Source organism: Triturus cristatus, chromosome 3_1, assembly GCF_964204655.1.
Source record: "Triturus cristatus chromosome 3_1, aTriCri1.1, whole genome shotgun sequence".
Lineage (NCBI taxonomy): Eukaryota > Metazoa > Chordata > Amphibia > Caudata > Salamandridae > Triturus > Triturus cristatus.
In genome coordinates, this window is record NC_140583.1 from 442710946 (window position 1) to 442730812 (window position 19867).

At 43.0% G+C, this 19867-nt stretch overlaps 1 protein-coding gene across 1 annotated transcript in view; it reads left to right on the top strand.

Moving 5' to 3' along the window:
* Nucleotides 1–283: 283 nt before the first annotated feature.
* SQOR (sulfide quinone oxidoreductase) overlaps nt 284–19867 on the top strand; it is a 199970-nt gene continuing 180386 nt past the window's right edge. Inside the window, exon 1 of the mRNA XM_085644239.1 lies at nt 284–723. The gene's annotated coding sequence lies outside the window, so the exon portion shown is untranslated. The remainder of the gene's footprint in view (nt 724–19867) is intronic.

Below are 19867 nucleotides of genomic sequence, written 5' to 3' on the forward strand. Positions count from 1 at the left end.
ATAGAGGTAAAGTATTTTACAGGTATCTTGTAATTGGAAAAATAGGGAAGTCATTCAAACTTTTAGCACCGCGCCTGGGGCAGGGATAAGGCAGGCAAGCCAGGTTGGCAGCAAATCCAAAATGTTGGCATGAGGGTCAGAATTCCAAGAGTCACGCCAGCTGATGCATGCTTTCTAAGAGGTAACTGCGTACAGTATTTCAAGGAATTGTTTCTGAACACTCCTGCATTGTTTTAGTGGTTTCATATATCGCGAACTCAGCCAAAGGGCGCGGGAACACTTTACAAGAGCACCAGTTATATTACACAAGGTCACGTTCATTTTTTAAGCACGGGGAGATTAAATGATGTGCCAAGAATTACCGGACGGTGAGCCGACGTTGGGACTCGAACCCGGTTCCCCAATTACAAAGTCGGCAGCTCTTTTATCTGTATGTATTACCTGTTCAAGTATCCTGCTTAATGGTTTAAAGATTGCAAGGCTTGCCACCGTGTAGGGTTTACTTTCCGCGAACGTGCAGCAAGGCGGGGCTTGGAATGCAGCCAGAGGGCATGCTGTCAGCAAATAGCAGAGGAACAGGAAGGGGCTGGCCGAGTGCCTTGCTTCTAAATGGGCATGAGAAGTGGCAGTCACACGCAAGGCAGGGCTGCATAATCCTTCAAAGCTCACGATTGACTCCTTAAATCTGCGGAATCTGTGACATCCTTTGCTAAAGCTTAACAAGTAAGTTATTTACTACAAATAGTTTTTATCTTTATTTTATAGGGACGTTTATGCAGACCAGGCGCGCAACACCCATTGGACTCAAAGGGCTTCAGCCCCCCCCCCGTCGCGTGTGGCAGCCCGGGATGAGACACCTTCCCGGGCAAAAAAGCAGCCGTACCCGAGCACTTCACAGGTCTTTAAAAGACCATTTGCATGTTAATGAGGCCTCGTGGTTGTTTCACCCCCTCTAAGAGCCCCTGCAGCTCCACTCTGCCTATTGCTTAAAGATCAGCCCCCCCCCGAAATGTTTGTTCAGCCCCCCCCCCCCCGAAATTTGGCTCTAGTTGCGCCTCTGATGCAGACGCTGTCCATTATTTCTCATACGTCACAACTTGCTGCTGTGTGTTTATTTCTGCTGTGCTCCTCTGTGCTACAATGAAAGTCTGGTGGTGTTATGCAGAGCTTTATAAGCACACGGAGTCAGCTGGCAGTTTAAAAAATAATAATTTTATGTTGCTGAAGCAATGCCCGGTGCTTGCATGTTGCAGTTACGTGTTACTGAAATGCAAAGTTGGAAGTATTTTAACAGCTAAATTGAGCAATAGCGCGCTGCGCAACGCGTGTTCTCTTTGCTGCGCGTGAATGTAGTGTGGCAATGCAGGCTGGCAGGTGCTGTTCTAGATCCGCAATTCTTATTGTACGAAACTCTATAAAAATAAATGGCTGTCTCGCAGTCTGTGATGACTAACACAACTCTGAACCTAAACTCTAAGCAGCGCGCAGGCCACCGACTTTACATTTCGTGAGTGTCTTTTTCCTGCGAGGTTTGAGCATGCGTTTTTTTCTGAACAAATAACGTATAATTGTTTTCCAGAAAGAGCATGGGGTCAACGCAGAGATTTGAGAGTTTTCCGCACTCTAGGTGGACTGGCCGTCGCTGAGAGCGCTCTCTTTTTCCCTCTCGGTCTCTCTCTCTCTCAGTGACTGTGTGTAGGTGGGCGGGGGAAGAGGAGGGTGGCTTAGTGTAAATGTTTTCTTTTGCTGAAAATTGTCACGGTGCATTACCACATACCTTGTAGCCAGAATCAAATACCCCCCCCCCCCACACTTAAACCATATCTCAAATTGCAATGAGCCAGCAGTTGAGACCAGTGATGCCCGCAGAGCTTCAACGGGTGTAGCTCCCGTAGGGGCAGAAGCAGTGGAGCTCAGAGGCCTGAGGGGCTCACAGAAGTCTGATTATTGCTGTATTGTATAATTCAAACAGCATCCTGTGTGCCCATTCCTTCCTTGCAGTGGGGCCCATGGCACACAGGTGACAATACTGAGTCATTCAGGTGATAACCGTCCCCAAACGAAATTAAGACATTTCCTTCCTTTCCTACATTTTTTCTTTCAGTCTTTTTCCTTCCTTCTCTCAATCATTATTTCTGTATTTTTTCCATTTTCTTTCCTTTCTTCATCCTTCCTGCTTTTTCTCTGTCCAGCTCTCCATCCATTGATCCTTTCTTGAATCCATCCAACAATCCTTTTTTTCATCCATTCATTCATTATCCCCCCACTTCCTTCCATGTTCTCTTGTTCCATTTGTTCCCCAAACATACAAAACTCTCTCACACTACCCTCTTGCAGTGGTATTTATGTGCTTCTGATAGGAGACCAACCATCTCCGATCAAAGTTAAAAGACGTAAAAACATACATTAAAATGGTTTATGTTAATCAGAAATGCCTTCCCCCTCACTCAAGCTGCTAAAGGGGGTTCATAACGCCACTTCTTGTAGTCCTGGCATGGTACACGCTGACTTGTCAACAACTGTAGACCGTCTTGGAAGTAAAACTATCCCTGTTTGCAGTAATGAACCCTCACCTTGTAGTTGTGTGTGAGATGAGCTTTTACCTTTAGTTTCTTCTTTACCATTTTCAGGTATAGCAGCATTATCTAAACCATTAGATTTTACTAAAATTATGCATATAATGTGCTAACTCAAAGGAGCTTTCACCCATTCCTCTTTATTCATTGGTCTGTTATCATTCACATTTTTCTTCCGCCAATTACAGTTTACAGCAAGGGGCAGTGGTTCAGCCCACTTTGACCATTGACTAACTTCAATATGAGTGATGATATTCTGAGCACACCCACACACAAAGTAGTTCCCTTCAGTGACAGGAACAAATATGGCAGTGTGCTTTTGAGACTGAAGAAATATTTGAGCTTTTAGCCATTTTCTTTTTGTGCTGGTCGTGGGCCCTGCAGCTCAACAAGTTTTACAGAGACCATAACAAAACAAGCATTGACAAAGCCAATAGGTTGCCAGCTAAAGCCAGACCTGTTGCTTTTCCAATGCTTAATTGTTACCTCAGCAATAACAATATCTTCTCTTTGGTTCTCAGAAGGGTACCACAATAGCTCATGCCACTACCATCCCAACAGATACACTTTCTTTGCACACTTTTACACAGTCTTCTGAATGTTACACTTTCTTTACACACTTTTACACAGTCTTCTGAATGTTTTTAGTTGTATATTTCTGTCAGGCAAGAAGAGGTGTGCTATGTCTGTCTGAAGAAACATCCCAAAATAAAAGGACCTGGCCTAGCAGTTCGGGCTGGACTGTTCGCATGAGGAGCAGGGTCAAGATTGATTTGCACATGATTGGTTCCAAACTGGGGTGACGTGGCGAGTAAAATAAGAATGGATTAACCCTGATCTGTGTTTGGGGGTGAGTGTTTGAAAAGTTTCAACTCTCCGTCCATCATCTTGTTGTGTTTGCTATGTTTGTCTGAAGTCAGCTGTGTAGGGGAGAAGCTGTAATCTGACAAATCCACCCAATCTGCATCAACCTGAATATTGCCTATACTCCCAAGTATCTTTTTGCACAAATAATTGTGATACCTCTCATGACATCTCTCTTCATTGCCTACACATAGCAGTTGTGATCACAGGAGCACCTAATGACTGGCGATGAGCACACAGTGGCGTTCAAGGCTTTGCTCTTGTGTAGATGAGCACAGCCCAGTAATCATTTGTGCTAGAGGAGTGATTAACGCATGTGACCCTCTTAATTGCTTTCAGGTCAAACAGATCTGATGTTCATATCACATGCCCAGCAAACTATCACTTTCTTTTAGAGGAATCCATTGTGTATTCCACAAAGTCCATCTTCAGCCTTCACGTCTACCAAAGAGGGGTGCTGGTAGTAACTCATCCCTCGAAACAATAACAGAGCAAAACATTCTTATTTTCCGTAATGTCCATGTGTTAGAAACTTATATACCCCCTATACATATCGTAGCTCTCCAGTGCATGCTGTTGTTGTGCTGTGTTGGGCCACAACCCAGGCTTCTGTTTTGCTGCACCTGTTCATATCAAGTATGTAACATTCTCTGAACGTTACTGTCTGTTACCTTTGGATCTGCCTAAAAGCGACTTAGAAACTGTCAGCTAGACAATGAGTCTACCTACTTTTCCCCCTCATGGGTTTGGGCCAAATCCCTTGTTTTAAGGAAGTATTTGAGTCACACACAAGCATTACTCCATACCACCAGATGAAGTTAGGTACACCACTATCTTTTTCACACAAGTACATATCGGACTTTTGGATACTGTTTAATTGACCAAGATGCACTGACCTTTAGTCCCTCCAATATTGGCTCAAGAGATTCCCACCCGGCACCTGCCCAAAAATATCATAAACTGGGCTGCTCTGCAGGGGGCCTCATAATATTTTGAGTAGTTACCCTAGATGTATCCCCTACATTCATTGACACAATAGCTATAATTATAATAGCGCTTGGCGTTATGGTTCGAAATTCTGTCTCTAGCTATCTGTCTGGCCCTCTCGGCTCACAGGAAGGTTTGCTCTGGTCCACTCTGCTGGTGGTGCAGACAAGTATAAAACAAAGCAGACGCAATGGGGTTCCTGGTCCTAAGTGTCTCCTTTGTGCCTTGTTCTAACATGACGCCTCCTTTTGATCTCGTTATTTGACCTGTATTTTTAGGTATCACTTACTATACACCAAAAGCAGTGCTTGTTGTGAGATATTGTGGGCCTACCAAATATATGCTTGTAGCCCCTTCATTGCTTACCGTGGGTTGGCTTTCCTCTCAGTCTCATGTGCTTGCTTCTTATTGATGTCCTAGCTTGTCAATCTTGTGTTTGTGCCACCCATGGTGCATAGCTTCTTTACCAACCCTTTTGTTTTACTGACTTCTATGCCTCTGCTTGCTTTTCAAGCACTACTTTTTTCTTCTGGGTTAAACAGTTCATGGATGTACATCTGTGTTTTCCAGCTGTCTCTCATGTGTCCCTTTCACCCCCTGCACTCTGTGTTACTCTCTGTCGCCCGTTCGGTTCTCTTCAACCCCTTCATGGTGCGTGCCCTTTTGTACTTTCGTCGGTTCTCTTCAAACCCTCCATTAGGCGCTCCCTTTTGTAGTTTCGTCCCAGTTGTTTTCTCACCCATGTGTTTCTCCCCCAGCACTCCACTTTGCTGTGTCGTCTGATTTCCTCCACCTGTGCTCCGTGTTATTGCCACCCCCGCATGTGCCCCCACATTGCTTCTGCCCCCACCTGTGGTAGACCAGTAGTACACTTGTATATAATAGATCCCCCGAAAAAACATTTGCTCTGTTGCAGTCTCACTGTGGTTGAAACTGCAGCTCTTTGGCTTACGCTTTGGTCTTTTCGGTCTTGGTGAGATATGACAAAGCTGGTAGAATCAATGCAGATTTTGTGCTCACTATGTGAAAGTCTAGCACATGGCATCTATTCTTGTGACTACGCCAAAAAGATGGATGTGCTGCCATGTTTTTGAAGATTGGGCTTTAGAAACTGTAAAGAGACAGGACATGCCGGCCGGCATTCCAATTCTTCGATTTGTTAAATTTATGAGTCCAGGTTTAAAACCAGTATATTAAAACTAGAAATGGTTTCACATTTGAAACCATGAAGCATTATGCATCATCTATTTATAGCATTCTGTATTTAGTTGCTTGACCTTTTCATGTTTGTATGGAAAGCACGGTGGTCCTACGACTATTTTTATTTTCAGTTTTGAGGGCCAGGGCTCGTCCATTTCAACTTAAGACTATAGTAGATAACTGAACTGAACTGAAATGATTGGAAGATCGTTGCTTCTTTCATGATCCTACATCAAATGTAACTGACTGATATGATTTTGATTAATCAAAGCAGTCAATTATTTGAACTCGAAATACTATCAGACTCCATCTCACCCCTCCTCAGGTTGCATAGAAACAACTCTCCCACAAACAGACTCTTCCTGAACACGTTCACTGCTGTGCTGCTGATTTCTGCTTGTTCCAGCTGCACTCCCCGTAGCCGCATCATCCGCACTGACCTTCTGCAGTCCCTCCTCACTCCAGTAGAACCCACCAGTCCTTCTAGCATTCTGTAGGTTACATCACTCTTCACCGAGTAATGTGCGCCCTTGGCTCTCTTGTGGTAGAAGATCCTTGCAGCTTAGTACCTACAGTGCAAGCCGTCAACCGGCCCTCAGCTCGGCTTAATAAATGTGATCCTACAGGCCTGTCTCTGCTGCTGCCCTTCAGCCATACCAGGCTTCAATCACTGCAATACCTTCCATTACGCCCAGGTATTCTATTTCCCTACCAATGTTCAGCAGGATCCAAAATCAGCACTATGTTAACATTTCAGGTATACTAACAAAATGTCATGGTCTGCTTCTTTGCAAATTGTTGGCAACCAGTGTTCTTGAATGATACCCATGGAACTACATGTTTATTCGTCTAAAGAGTGGGTGGAATCTAGGTTAGGCTAGCACTTTTAATAAACACATCTTTGGAGGCTAATGTTCATTTCTGTTTGACTGTGTTGTTCCAGAAGTCCTTACTGTTCATGGTGAAAGTATGGCAAGTGCATAACATCGATAGAGCAGTTTTTGTGGAATATATTTCACATTCTCTTTACCTATTATCTTGCAGTGAGCCACAGTCCACCAATTTAGGCAGTGGCTTTTACTCAGTTTTTTAATTTGTGTCTTTTGTGTTTGTACAGTGCAGCTCATGGATGTGAGTGACCTCATATTGATGAAAAATAACATTCATTCAGTCCTTTTTACATTTGTTTTTATTATATTTGTCCTTTAGTTACATTTACTAACCATTTACTATCCCAAGCCCTGTCTATCATTTTGTTGCTGGCTGGCATTGAGGATATTCCTTCTAAACACGCTTTGCTTGTTTTATTAATCCTGATGTCAGAAGCATGCATTCAATTAACAATCAGATGAGGAAATTGGGTGGGAATCTTTCTGAATTTGTGGTAGCCCTCGTTGAGGCAGCTATGAAGCGAAAGAGAGTTCCAAAGTTGTGCCTTTAGTGCAGAAAAGGCCTTCCTCCTGGCATGGATAACAGTTTATCCAAATGTTGTGTTACCTGAAGTAACATCACACATTTTGATCTTAGTGACATCACAGGAAGTGACACCTTATGACTTTTAGCTGTGAATCTTTCCAGGAAGTGGTCTCACATGACCTTGACCCGTGTAACAAAACAAAATTGACACCACTGAAGTTAAGAACCCATAATAAGCGCAACATTAGCAGAACATTTTTAACCTCTTCAATGCCCGTGACGAGCTGGTCTCGTCATGGGCCGCGGTCGCGCTGTGCCCATGACGAGACCAGCTCGTCATAAACCCCGCCCGCTAATACAACGGCCGGCACAGGGTGGGGAAAGGGGCGGGCACTGAAGGGGTTAACCGAAATTATATATACAACAAACTGTCATGATATGATGGTTTCCAAGTGTATACATGAACAAGAAACCTGTTGATAAATCACAGGGCGATGCAAAAAAAGAGATTTAAAATACAATACTGAACATGACATGTTTAAAATCTGTGTGCTTTTAGTTATTGCCTCTTTAGGCAATGTCTCGGATCCTTGCAGAAAGTAAAGAGTGCTCATTTGTTTATATTTTGTTTTTGGCACTGCTTTTGGCAGTTCTTGGGGCCGCAAGAGCTAACAAACATTGGCAAAGCCAGTAGATTTGGGTTTAATGCTAAGGTCATGAACTGTCTTGGTTTAAGGCACAGGATCAAGTTGAGGCACAGGTGTACTATTGAGTTATGATGCTGATGCCAATGGTGTTTATTTATGTGTTTGATGGGTTCTGTTGGATTGAGTTACTGCTTATCGAGTGGTGTATGGCTTGCAGCATAAAACTCTAATGAAAGTGCCAGGGCCAAGGAGGCCTTGGTTCGTCAAAGAGACCAAGACTGATATCTCCACATGTGTAATTGAGAAATCTGGGCCCTGACATGACAAAAATCTGACTTTGAAAAAAGGGAGCATTATGGGCACAGTGAAAAAGGAGAGGTAAGGCGATAACGTGGTCAGCCTATGCTGCTGCTTGATGTCGTCTTGAACCTACAATTGTCTTGCGAGAGACAGCACATCTTCCAGGTGATTAGAAATATCAACAAAGTCGCTGTAAGAGCTTTTCCATGTGAAGAGAATTCACGTGGGTGTTCGGATTTGTCTGTTGAACAAAAGTAATTATGTGGTGTGTTGAGTTGCACGAGATCGAGTCCAGTGGTCCCTGGTGTGAAAACCGGAGATAGAAGCTGACGCCAGATCCGAGAGGGTCCAGTAGCCCCTTTATTTTACATCTCATCCACAGACTGCTCAAAGCAATTACCACAACTCAAACCCTGCCCAGAACTTGGAACCGGTGACCGAACACTGGTGATGATATGCTGGTATGATTCCATTGTCCACTGCCGGCAAAGGCAAGCAGGCAGACGACCGAGGAAACCACACCCAAGGGAAAGGAAGATAGCATCTGGCCCTGCCCAGTGCTTATTTAACCCTTCTCAGTATTAGCTCATGATTGACACCTCTCAGGAAAGAGAGTTTGAGTTGTACTAGGGCACACTTTGCCTTGATCTGCTTTATCTCACAGGCTGCCAAGTGGGGACAGACGGCTGTTATTGCACCATGAGACAGACTGTGAAGACCTCAGGAATTGCTGTATAAGATAAATATTAAATTTTAGTGCTGTGAGAAATTGGGTTGTTGTTTGAGGGGGAGTGGAACTCGTCAAGCAACAGCCACAATACTTACCAGGGTAAATCACAAAATTAAAGTGTGCTTAAACCTCTGGGAGCTTGGCATACAAGCAGTCAGGCTTAACTTGGAGGCAACGTGTAAAGTTTTTATGCATCATTTAAACTGTATTAAAGCGAAAAGAACACAAGAAAAATCAAACACTAAATTAGACAAGCATTTGCAATGCAATTGGTCTAACCTTTTTTAGACCTTCTAATTATTTAGCTATGCAGCACATTATTCTGGGTACAGCAAAATGTACTGCTGTACTGTGCACAAAGGGAATTTTCCCTGCATGTGAAGAAAGGCCGCGCTCCTCAGGCCGTAATGTTCAAGAGCACCCTTTAAGCAAGGCTGTTTACATTACAGCTTCCACCATACAGGGCTGTCTAAAAAACTAGATCCCCTGTTTTCTTGTGTGTCATTAACACACATCCATGCAATTAATTGCAAAATGAACTGAATCTCTGTTCCTGAGAAGGAGGGAACACTCTCAGTAGTTTGGGTCATCAAATACCAGAGTAGCGGAACTGACGTCCTGCATCCATTGTCTCCCTTGTCCCTGCCTTGCAATTGCCTCCTGTTTGCTGCTGAGGTACTGCATGAAGTACCTAGAGTGGGATCAAGAGAAAAAGTAAACATGGCTCTTCGAGGTTTGTTTTCTTTCTGCTTTTGCCAGTCTCTTCAGGGCCCCCAATACCAGGGGCAGAAGTGGCATTTTTAAAGTACTAAATGGCTAGCAGCTGCTAGGCTTTATGACAACCCGCATTCTCCCCAATTTCCCTCCATGGCAATCATTACCATGCCATGGTGCTCCATTGATTTTTTTTTTTTGTTTGAATATCTTTTATCAGTACATTTTCTTTTAAATTTCCTGATACTACATATCTATTGTCTAGCATCAATAAGCATCACTTTCCATATAACATCTCTTGGCCTATGACTCTGTATAAAGCAATCAGCGTGTGTGTCTTTCACATAAACTTGGTGTCATCTTTAACCATAGTGCATGGATGCTCAATGGTGCTCCATTGATGTCACACCTCTTCTTCAAGGTACCAGCGACCCAGGAATACACATGTACTAATCAACTGAGCCAGCTATTAGCTGGAGGAAACAGCACCACCTATGACAATTCAAAGAATGAGGAAAAACTCTGAACTAGCGATTTCAGAATCTTATGTTCAGCACCCCCTCCTCATCAGCATTACCCAGCGCACAGCCAGCTGGTAAATCTGGACTATGCAGTTTACTTCATTGAGGAAGAAAAATATATTTCCAATACGTATAAAACTGATTTAAAAGAAACTAATGCAGCGATCTCAGAGGTGTGGGCGGGGCGGGCAAGCAGTGTTGTGAGTGTGCAGTACCGCACGCTGTCACTAGGTGTATCTTGGGACATCTTTTGGCCACATAATGCCCTGCCCCCTGCAACATGGATAGGGAAAGGATATGGGGTAGCGGTGAGAGGTGTTGACCGGGGAGATGGGTATCTGTGTTCGAGACTGGTGACGGCTCAACATAAATGAAAGGTACTAATTTAAAATAAGGATAAAAAATCAATGCAGCAAGCAGTGTTGTGCACAGGGTGGAGGAAGGAGAATAAATGAGGGCAGTGCACTGCAAATCATATGAAAATTAACCAAACAGTGTGGGGGAGGGAGATTAGCGAAACGAGCAGTGGCCTCGGAGGGATAATGGGGGCCTGCAAGAAGTTTTGTGGAAGGGGTGAGAGGGAGGCAAATGGAGATTAAGGGACAGCAGGCAAATAAAGTGGACGGAAGTTTAATTGCACAAGTAAACAGAACACTTTACGAACAAAGCGGCAGGCCAACCAAAAAAAGAGTTCTCTTAAAGTATAATTAATCTGAACAGTAAGAACACATGTAACAGGGGCAGTCCTAATACGAGGATACAAAATTCCAAAAGGAATGAAAAGCTAGCATTTCTAAAGGACAGAAAGAGAAACCAATGATATAGATGGGCGTTTTTTGAAGCCCATATCCTAGATAAAGCATGCCTCCTCAAGACAATGCATGCAGTGCATGCGCTGGCTAACCAAGACCTAAATCTTAGGCTAACTTTGAATAAATATTTGACACTAAAATGACAAAAATCCAATTAGTAGAACCAGAATTATGAGTTTTTAAAGTTTAAAGTGAAAAATGGCACCTAAAAGATTAAAGTGCGAGAGCGGGGCAAAGTCGAAAGTTATGGAAGATTGCGATGAAGCGCTCGTACACAAAGTAGATTGGGCCCGGTCTCCGCTTACCTTCAGACTTGGATGGAAGAAAAATGTCTGAGAAGTTAAAGTTCAGCAGGGTAAGGCAGTTGGCCAATCCAAGGAGGGGACGTCATCGTGGGAAGCATCTGGACAAAGTTGGGGTGAAGATTTCCATGTTTGGACTTTGTCTCTTTTATGGAAGTCGAAAATCTCCAGCGGAACGAAGCTGCAGGCTGTAGCTGATGAGGGCGCCACAAGTCTGGGTACTCCTTCTGCGAGAAGCTGCTGAACACGATTTGCTGTTGTGGAAAAGAATGAAGCGGGAGCTCCCGTGAAGTCAAGTCGACCAGTGATGCACTTCAGGCTGCTTGAGGAACAGGTCAGTTCAGTTCTCCTCTCTGTTCCCAAAGCACTTATTCCCCCCAAAAAATATTGAGTCCCTAAGTTTTGGATTTGGGCTGTCTGGACACCTTTAGCACCCTTTCTAAGGGTCCAGGACTGAAGAGGCACCACATGGAGGGTCAGGGCTCACTCAGGCTTGGTCCATGTGCAGGTTGTCGCCTTTTCTGTCCCAGAGGCTCTGATCAGGAGGTCAGCCAACTAGCCCTTCCAGTCACTGTGGAAGTCTTGGGTACATGTAGCAAAGCAGGCCTCAAGCTGCAGGGAAGTCCTCTGAGGGCAAAGGGCAAGCTTCAAGCAGAATTTCAGTGCTCTTGGTGAAGCAGGCTGACAGGTCTAACAAGCCCGGTAAAGTGAATTTTACTGAAAGAGCTGAGGCTAGGTAGATGTTGATTGAGATGAAAGGGTCAAGGCTGTGCCTTCTAGAGTCGAGCTCAGGGGAGCGGGCAGAATCGAATTATCGTAAGAGACTGCTAATTGTGCAGAGGAGAGAGTCAAATGGGGTCAGTTTTTGAATGATCTGGCTGGTGGGTCAGGTTTCAAGTGGGAGACCATCTACACTGGCTTCTGGTCAGCAAGATGGGGTATTTATCGAGGAAGATAAGACTGGAGGGGTTCATAGAAGCATCTTAAAATGTGGGCTGAATTGTAGCCAGGAGAGAGAAGCTCAATCCTGTTCAGAGACAAAACCATGAATTACTAAAAGGCATTTTATTACACATATTTTCACACTTGCGATCTAGATTTTCTTCTTTCCCTCCAATAACGTTTTTCTTGGGGATCCTAACCATCCACCCTCGTCTGAATCCGCACAGTTCACTTAGAATGAGTGTGGGGTTGAAGTCGGACAGCAGCTTCCCTACCCAGGGAGCAAGGCTGGTGAGATGGGTGTATGACCAGCTCTGGATCGTGCTCATCTCAACTACTCAAGTTTCCATTTGTAAAGTCTTTTCCTTCCCAGCATTATCCAGAGCTTCACAGACTTAATAGCTGTTATCGATGGTAAGGTAAATGTTTACCTTGTAACCACATCCGGTAATGTGCACACATATGCACACATGGCGTATGATAAGAGCGCTGTTTGTCAGAGGAGTGCTGTGAGAAGTGCCTGCCTTGATTTCCCAACGTGTCTGCAATTGCAGTGTTTAATGTGTGTCGACACTTCAAGTAGTAATGAACTCCTAGTTCTGTTCTTGCAAAAGATAGTATTCTTCTGCAGATTAACAAAGTCGAAAGGAGAAGCGATCAGAAATGTTCAACCTAGCTGTGATTTTAAATTATTATTAATTGGATTGTTAATGTACCTTGTGCTTATTTCACCCATCAATTTTTTATTAAAAGTAGAAACTAAAACACATATTGTGTTTTATTTTGGTCTTGCAACAACGTCCTGCTGCTTTTTCTCCTGATAATGTCCCTGAGGCATGACTGGCCCTGGCTCATCAAACGAGACCTCTCTTCCCTATAATGTTAAATGGGCCATCTAGTGTGGAGAAAACCACAGCTCTTGAACCCATTCCTGCATCTCTGCCAGTCATCACCGATAGGCACTCTATCTGGAATGCTGCTTGAATGATGGTGTAAAAAAAAAACGACGGGTGGAACGCTTGAATGAACCCGAGCCACTGGTAATTACTCCTGGCTGCATCCTAGTTTATCACTACTTTGCCCACCATGGCACCTCAGATTAGACCCTGCCATTGCAAATCAACCCTGGCCCTGCTCCAATATGAACAGCCCACCCTCTGAGCTGAAACACAGGCAACCCAAATACTTCTTTTGGCCTATTTGGACTCCTTCAGTCTGGGGCAGCTTGTTTCCAGTGGTACAGTGAGCATGAGACCCACCCTTGGGGCATACCCGTTGCACTTAGGGCGTCACACTGAAGTAAACAAAAAAACAATGTATGGAATGCTTGAGTTAATCTAATTCACTGGTGATTACTCGGGGCACATACCAACCCGTCATTATTTTGCCCACCATGATGATGCCAGCTTGGATATGAGCTATATAGTGACATCATTGACTTGCCACTTTAAGAGCAGAGATGTTTAACGCTGAATTTCCTGCATTCCATTCTCTATGATTTTTATCTTTTTCAGTTCACTGAAGCAGCTGCTACTTTGTGACACTGCATTATATATACCAACTCTTATATTAGAGTTTGAGTTTTTAAGAAGTGAATTTAGTAACCAAGAGTAAATTATAGCAGCAAGTGATTCTAAGCTGTTTCAGCTTTTTTTGCTGTTGGTAAAAATACAGAACTTATTGGGGTTGTTACCGGAAAGTAAAGTTCTCATATTCCATAACTCTGTTCTCAGACAACTTGATTATTTATTATTCTGAAATGTCTAGTTCTCCTTACTCAGTGCTAGTGGGACTGGCTACAGGTCCAGAAAACTGAAAACCTTTGCAAGTCATAAGTGACTTCAAATCATGAAGCATGATGCCGCATTACACCACGTGCTTACATTTTGTTGCTGCATCTCCCCAAAAGCTTATTTGTTTCCAGTTCTCTGACAGCGTAAGCAATTTGTCACCTTAGAAGTCCCCAGTGACTCCAGAAGACATCAAAATGTTTTTGGGAAGAATATAATTGTGGGACTTTATTTTGTACTCCACAATAATTTAAAGTAAAATACTTTCCTGAACAAAACCAGTCTGGTTTTGCTTTCTCACTCGTACCTTCTCTTCATCTCTCTCTCTCTCTCTCTCTCCAACTCTCCCCTCCTATTCCACTCCCAGTCCCAGGTATAGTGCAGTCAATGTTTCGTCTTATTTCAGGGTGAAAATAGCAGCAAACTAAGTCATAACCATGCACTCAAACAGGAGCGGCCCGTGCAGGTAAGAGCAGTGGGGCGGTGGGGCTGGGTTGGGGGGGGGATTTGCCTGACGACTAGGGAAAAATAAATAATGAATTTTCCCTTGTCGTCGTCTTTCGAAATCCTCCCCCAACCGGCCCCACCGCTCTTACCTGCACGGGCCGCGGCTGCACTCAAATACCTACATCTCCTAGGGTTTTCTCTCAACCTGTTCCTCTTTCTGACTTTGCGTCTGTTGTGTCATTTTGCTAGTCACACATGTAGGACATGGACAAACATGGAGGATGTGAGGCTGGCCTACTTGCCTGAGCCTCTAATCGGGAGGCACGCCAGTGTGCCTTAATTTGCAGTCCAAGGACTAGGACAACATATATATAAAAAAACAAGATAATGCAAAGAAATCAAATGGCTATGATCGTATGAAGTAATTTATATCTATCTTATCCTTATTGTGCATGCTCTGTCATGCACCTTCCATATTTGATTACAGGGAGAATATTGTGATTTCTTGGTGAGACGTACATACTAGAAAGGCATGTGTGTACAACAGTAACAACCTAATAAGATTAGTGGTACTCAAAATAAAGGGATACTGGAGTAACCATTAGGTATTTTTATATATATTTTCCACCTTGGTTCTAGAGCTTTAGCAAAAGTGCTCCCTAGAATATGGTTAAGTCCTCTTTCAAACTCCACCAGGGCCAAGCCTGCTTCGTAACTCAAGCAAACCCGAAATACAAAAGTGGCGAATCTGAAGTTTCTCAGGGTGAAAATCTCAAATTCCGTCACTAGTAAGGTTCTAGGGTAGTGTCAACACCAAGGTGCAAGGCATTCCTGCAAATGCATTTCACCTGTTTGGTTTTCTACTTATTCCCTTACCTGTGGTGTTAGTTTTGTCCTCACCTCCTCTGGGAGTAATCCCAGCACTTGCCTTAAGGCACAACTCTGAGTCAGAATGATGACAGGGAAAAGTTGTGCCGCCTTCTCACTCTGCTTGGGGACGTCTGGGTCCTTGAAATCCTATCTCTCTTGTTCTCCTAGGCTCTCCACTACTTGACCCTTAGCCTCTTCAGTTGCAGGCCATGGCACTGCACCTCTTCCTTCATGTGTCACTTCCCACTGTTTTCCTCTGTTCATTGCTTCCTCAGTGATTCCTGCTCCTATTCCTAGTCCAGCCTCCAACTACAGTTTCCCTTTCTCCCTTGTTCTTATTGGCTGGCTTTAGACATCTTCCTCTCTGACTCCAGAAGTAGTTTCTGAAGAGCTAAACTGTCTGATGTTGATGACCGTATTGGTAGTACCTTGGCTTTCTCTACCTTCGCCATCACTCGCCTGAACCCCTTATACGGAAATCCAGGTACCGATTATGAGTGAATTGGAGGGGTAAATTGTATCGGCTGAGATGTATAGGTTAAGCTCATCATAGCATACTCTATAAGAAGGTGAGATTACCTTAGAAGAATTAAAAGCGGCTGTTAGGTCTCTGCTCAAATGGCAAGGCTGTGGGAGATAATGCCTTGATATTGAAGTTCTACAAAAGAAATTCTTGATATACTGGCACCGGTGCTACTTACTGTTTTATATATTGACCACAGGAGTGATACCCCTGATTTTTGGAATTATACCAATATTGTAATCTTTCTAAAGAAGGATAAGCCAACCGAAGTGGGGTCATATTGACCAATGTCTTTAATTAATTTGGATGCTAAAATCTATTTGAAAGTGCTGGCTTCAAGGCTGGCTGCTGGCATCCATGATTTAGTTTCTCCACAGCAGCATGGTTTTATTCCTGGTAAGGATACCACTAGTCACATTAATGCTGCTATACCATTTTTTGATGCAACTAAACATGTGGGGGGTACCGGCCGGTATGATTCTATTAGACGTGGAGAAAGTGTTTGATAGTGTTTCGTGGGCCTACTTAGGGTCCACCTTACAGCCTATTGGTATTGGTAATTGGTATCTACACCAGGTCAAGAGTCTATATTGGAACACAATAGCCTGTGTGGTTCTAGCAGGGCATAGCTCATCAATGTTCAAGTTATCTTGCGTTACTCGTCAGGGGTGGCCACTGTCTCCACTTTTATTTGCATTTTATCTTGAGCCATATCTGCGGCATCTTGTTCAGAACTCAGTCATAGCACCTGTTGTGGTTAATGCATTGGAGATTAAAATCCGTGCATATGCAGATGATGTGGCAGTGTATTCGCTGGAGTTAATTGAAGTGATCACATTATTCACTAATGAGGCAGCCCGATTCGGGGCTTTCTCTGTCTAAATCTGTCTAAAACTCAAATAATTTTGAGCTATATATCTACTGCTAAAGAACCAAGGATAGTCTCCGTTGCCACGTATCTGAGGGTTAAGATTTCTTCTTCTGTTAATTGAATAATTGATCTGAATTATGAACAACTGTTACACCAGTCAATTGTCAAGATGCGGCTATGGAATCGGCAACTAATAAGTATCATTGTCAGTTGTAATATAGTTAAGATGAATATACTCTCTAAGTTCCATTATCTTTTCCAGGCCATCTCTCTGTGAGTATCTTATACTTTCTTTAGGTGGCTAAAAGGTGCTGTGGGAAGCTTTATATGGGGATATATAAGAGAGCTTGATGTGTCATTCAATATCTTAATCTATCTCTATGTCAAGGGGGGGTGGAGGCTTCCAGATTTTAAGCTATATTTTTGGGCCGCTTTTGTAAATCTTATTTGGGGCCTTCTTATAGCCTGTCATCCTGATTTCAATACCTATGCGTATCAAATAGTGTCCGAGGATAAATGGAAGTTTTAATTTTGTAGGTTGTCTGATCCTAAATGTTTAAAAAGGTTACGATTTAAGTTTATCATTGACATACATAGGATCTGCAGAGATATCTACTTGGCCTTCCAAATTCTGTTGTTGCATTCCCACACACCGTTCTGGGGGAAATCTAGCTTTACCATCAATATTTCAGGATGTAGCAGCTAGGCAGTGATATTCTAGAGGTGTAAAATTGATGGGTAAATTGTATAATCATCAGGGACTCTACTTTTGCTATGTTAAAATAAAGATATGCCTTTCCCCGTGCTAGCTTTTTAACATATCTAGAGATGCATGGTTATCTCTAGCATGTTTGTAGTATTACAGTCAGTAATGATGTTGCACTCCTGACATATATATATATATATATATATATATATATATATACTCGGAGGATCGTAAGCTAACAATCCACAATATGTACCGAATAATGACAGAACATAGAATGGATGATCTCACTAACCTAGCTTGCAAATGGAGTTCTAAGATTGAATTGGCAGTGCTGATATCTGATTTAAAGGATGCGTTTGAAATAATATACTCCTTGGTTAACTCGGTTAATTTGAAGCTGCAACAATTTAGAACAATTGGTATGCTCCATTATACACTAGAAAGGAGAGTCAAATGAGACATCGGTGAAGGTAGCTATAAGAGTAACTGTCCTGTGTGTGGGTTACATGCGGCAGATGTAGTGCATATGTTTGCGACCTTTATACATTGAGAGCAATTCTAGAGGGATTTTAGCTCAGTATGTATCTCAGCTCTTACAATGTGATTTGCAATTCACTATTCAAGACATTATGCTGGGCTTTAAACAGGAGGTTGGCAAGAGTGTATCGAGGGCGCAGCTCTCGCTATTGTTGTAGCTAGTCTGCGTATCGCCGGGGACTGGATAGCATCAACATCCCCCGCCATATGTCACTGCTGGAGACTACTTGGTCAGGTGTATGAGATTGAGATCACAATTCTTCGACTTGGGAGTGAAGGGGGCTAGAGTTATGAATCAGATTTGGACACCCATGTTCTGATTTATGAGGGGCGAAATATGAAATTAGAGAGATGCAGTGAGAAATGTGAAAAAGTAGTAATGACTCTCTCACAAAGTATCTACTGCGGATTTTACTTTGTTCCGAACTTACACCTTTTATAATTATCCTTTATTTTTTGTGTGACCATGTTCATTCCAAAATAAAAAATAATTGGAAAAAAACCCACCTCACATCACTCTTATCCTGCCCACCTACCTAATGGGAGATCATCCTAGGTCACTTGAGCACAATGCTAGGCCGCCTGCACCCAAAATGCGTCTGGGAGATAGTCTCCTCAGAGTAATACTGTGCCAACCTTGGTAAGCTGATGCCCTTGGACTGTAAGGACCCCTGGGCTTGTTCATCAGTCTAGATAGCCCTTCAACAAGTCTTCATAGCCACATGCAAAAAGGCAACCTCACTAGGTGCATAGCGCTAACAATGATAGAAGCACAAGAATCTATGCCATCAATCGTAAAATTGAAGAGCATGTCCACTTTGCTCATGAAAGCTGAGAACGTGCCATGCTTATAAGACCATTTTCCCGATATGCACTATCATTTGCACTCTGATTTGTAGGTGCACTGCAGGTTTTATATTGGTGCCCTTCTCAATAAACCTATGCAACACGCCTTAAGGGACTAGAATGCCCTTCTCCTTGTTGATTTTAAGAACCCTTTCAGTATTCCACACGCAGGAATAGATGATTTCCTGATGAAAAATGTATCCCCGATTGATTTCACCCAGGTGGTTAGTAAGGACGTGCTAACTCTTTCTTTTCAGCAGGTGTTATGTTTTGTAATGTACCCTAATACAGGCCTGGGTAGTCGTCACCTAAACTTTCACCTGCATTTCCCTGCCATTGTACTACATAACGGTTATTGGTATTGACCTTTTGCCTAGTTAAGGTACTGCATAAAAGTCGTGTTTTCCCAGAAAAGTAGCCTTGTTTATTATACATGATGATTCTCTGAATCACAGCAGGATTACCATTTTCTGCATAATAACTATGTTTAAGGGTCATCCCTTTCGTCATCCTCTGCCGACAAGACACAGCATGGTAGAACCCCTGAGGGTACCTTTTTGGTATATATACACCATATCTTTGCTGGGGCAGGCAGGGGAGAAAGACTTCCATGCCGACACACTGATGCGAGATGCTGAGGTTCCTGCAAGCAGACACTCCAGCTCGCAGTATGTAATGTACTCGAAATCACAGGACACTGCTAATGCCTTAAAGCAGATACATATTTATCAATTCCTTTATCTTCCTTTTGGCCTCTTGAATAGAATGTTAACCTTCGAAGAACCACATTAACTGTTTTCATATCTCTCCTGAATCTGCTTCACAGTTTTTTGATGCACATTTAAATCCCCAGCATTTTCCAAACAAGGTACATTCTTTAATCCCTTCAACCCAACAGCACAGAGTGATAATTTAAGTAATGCTATTTATCTTGATGGCAAACTTTCACTAATTCTAATACTTCAACATATGCCCGAAAAATATAAATTCACATTTCCCATTCGATAGGTGGTTCTCCAGGTTCCCCCAAAAATTGTGGAGATGGTTGGAATGTTTACATGTTCAATTTAATAGGACAAAGAAATGCTGGCAGCAATTACTCACAGGTGCCCTTCGCTGAGAAGTTAATGCTGCCAATTATGCTAAAGTAGATTTTAGAATTTATATAGTGGTGTGCATGAGACCTTAATATGCAGGCAAGAATCTCGAAATTTGTTGCCAGACTGCTCCACTGAATGTTTCGGATGACTCCACTATTTAAAC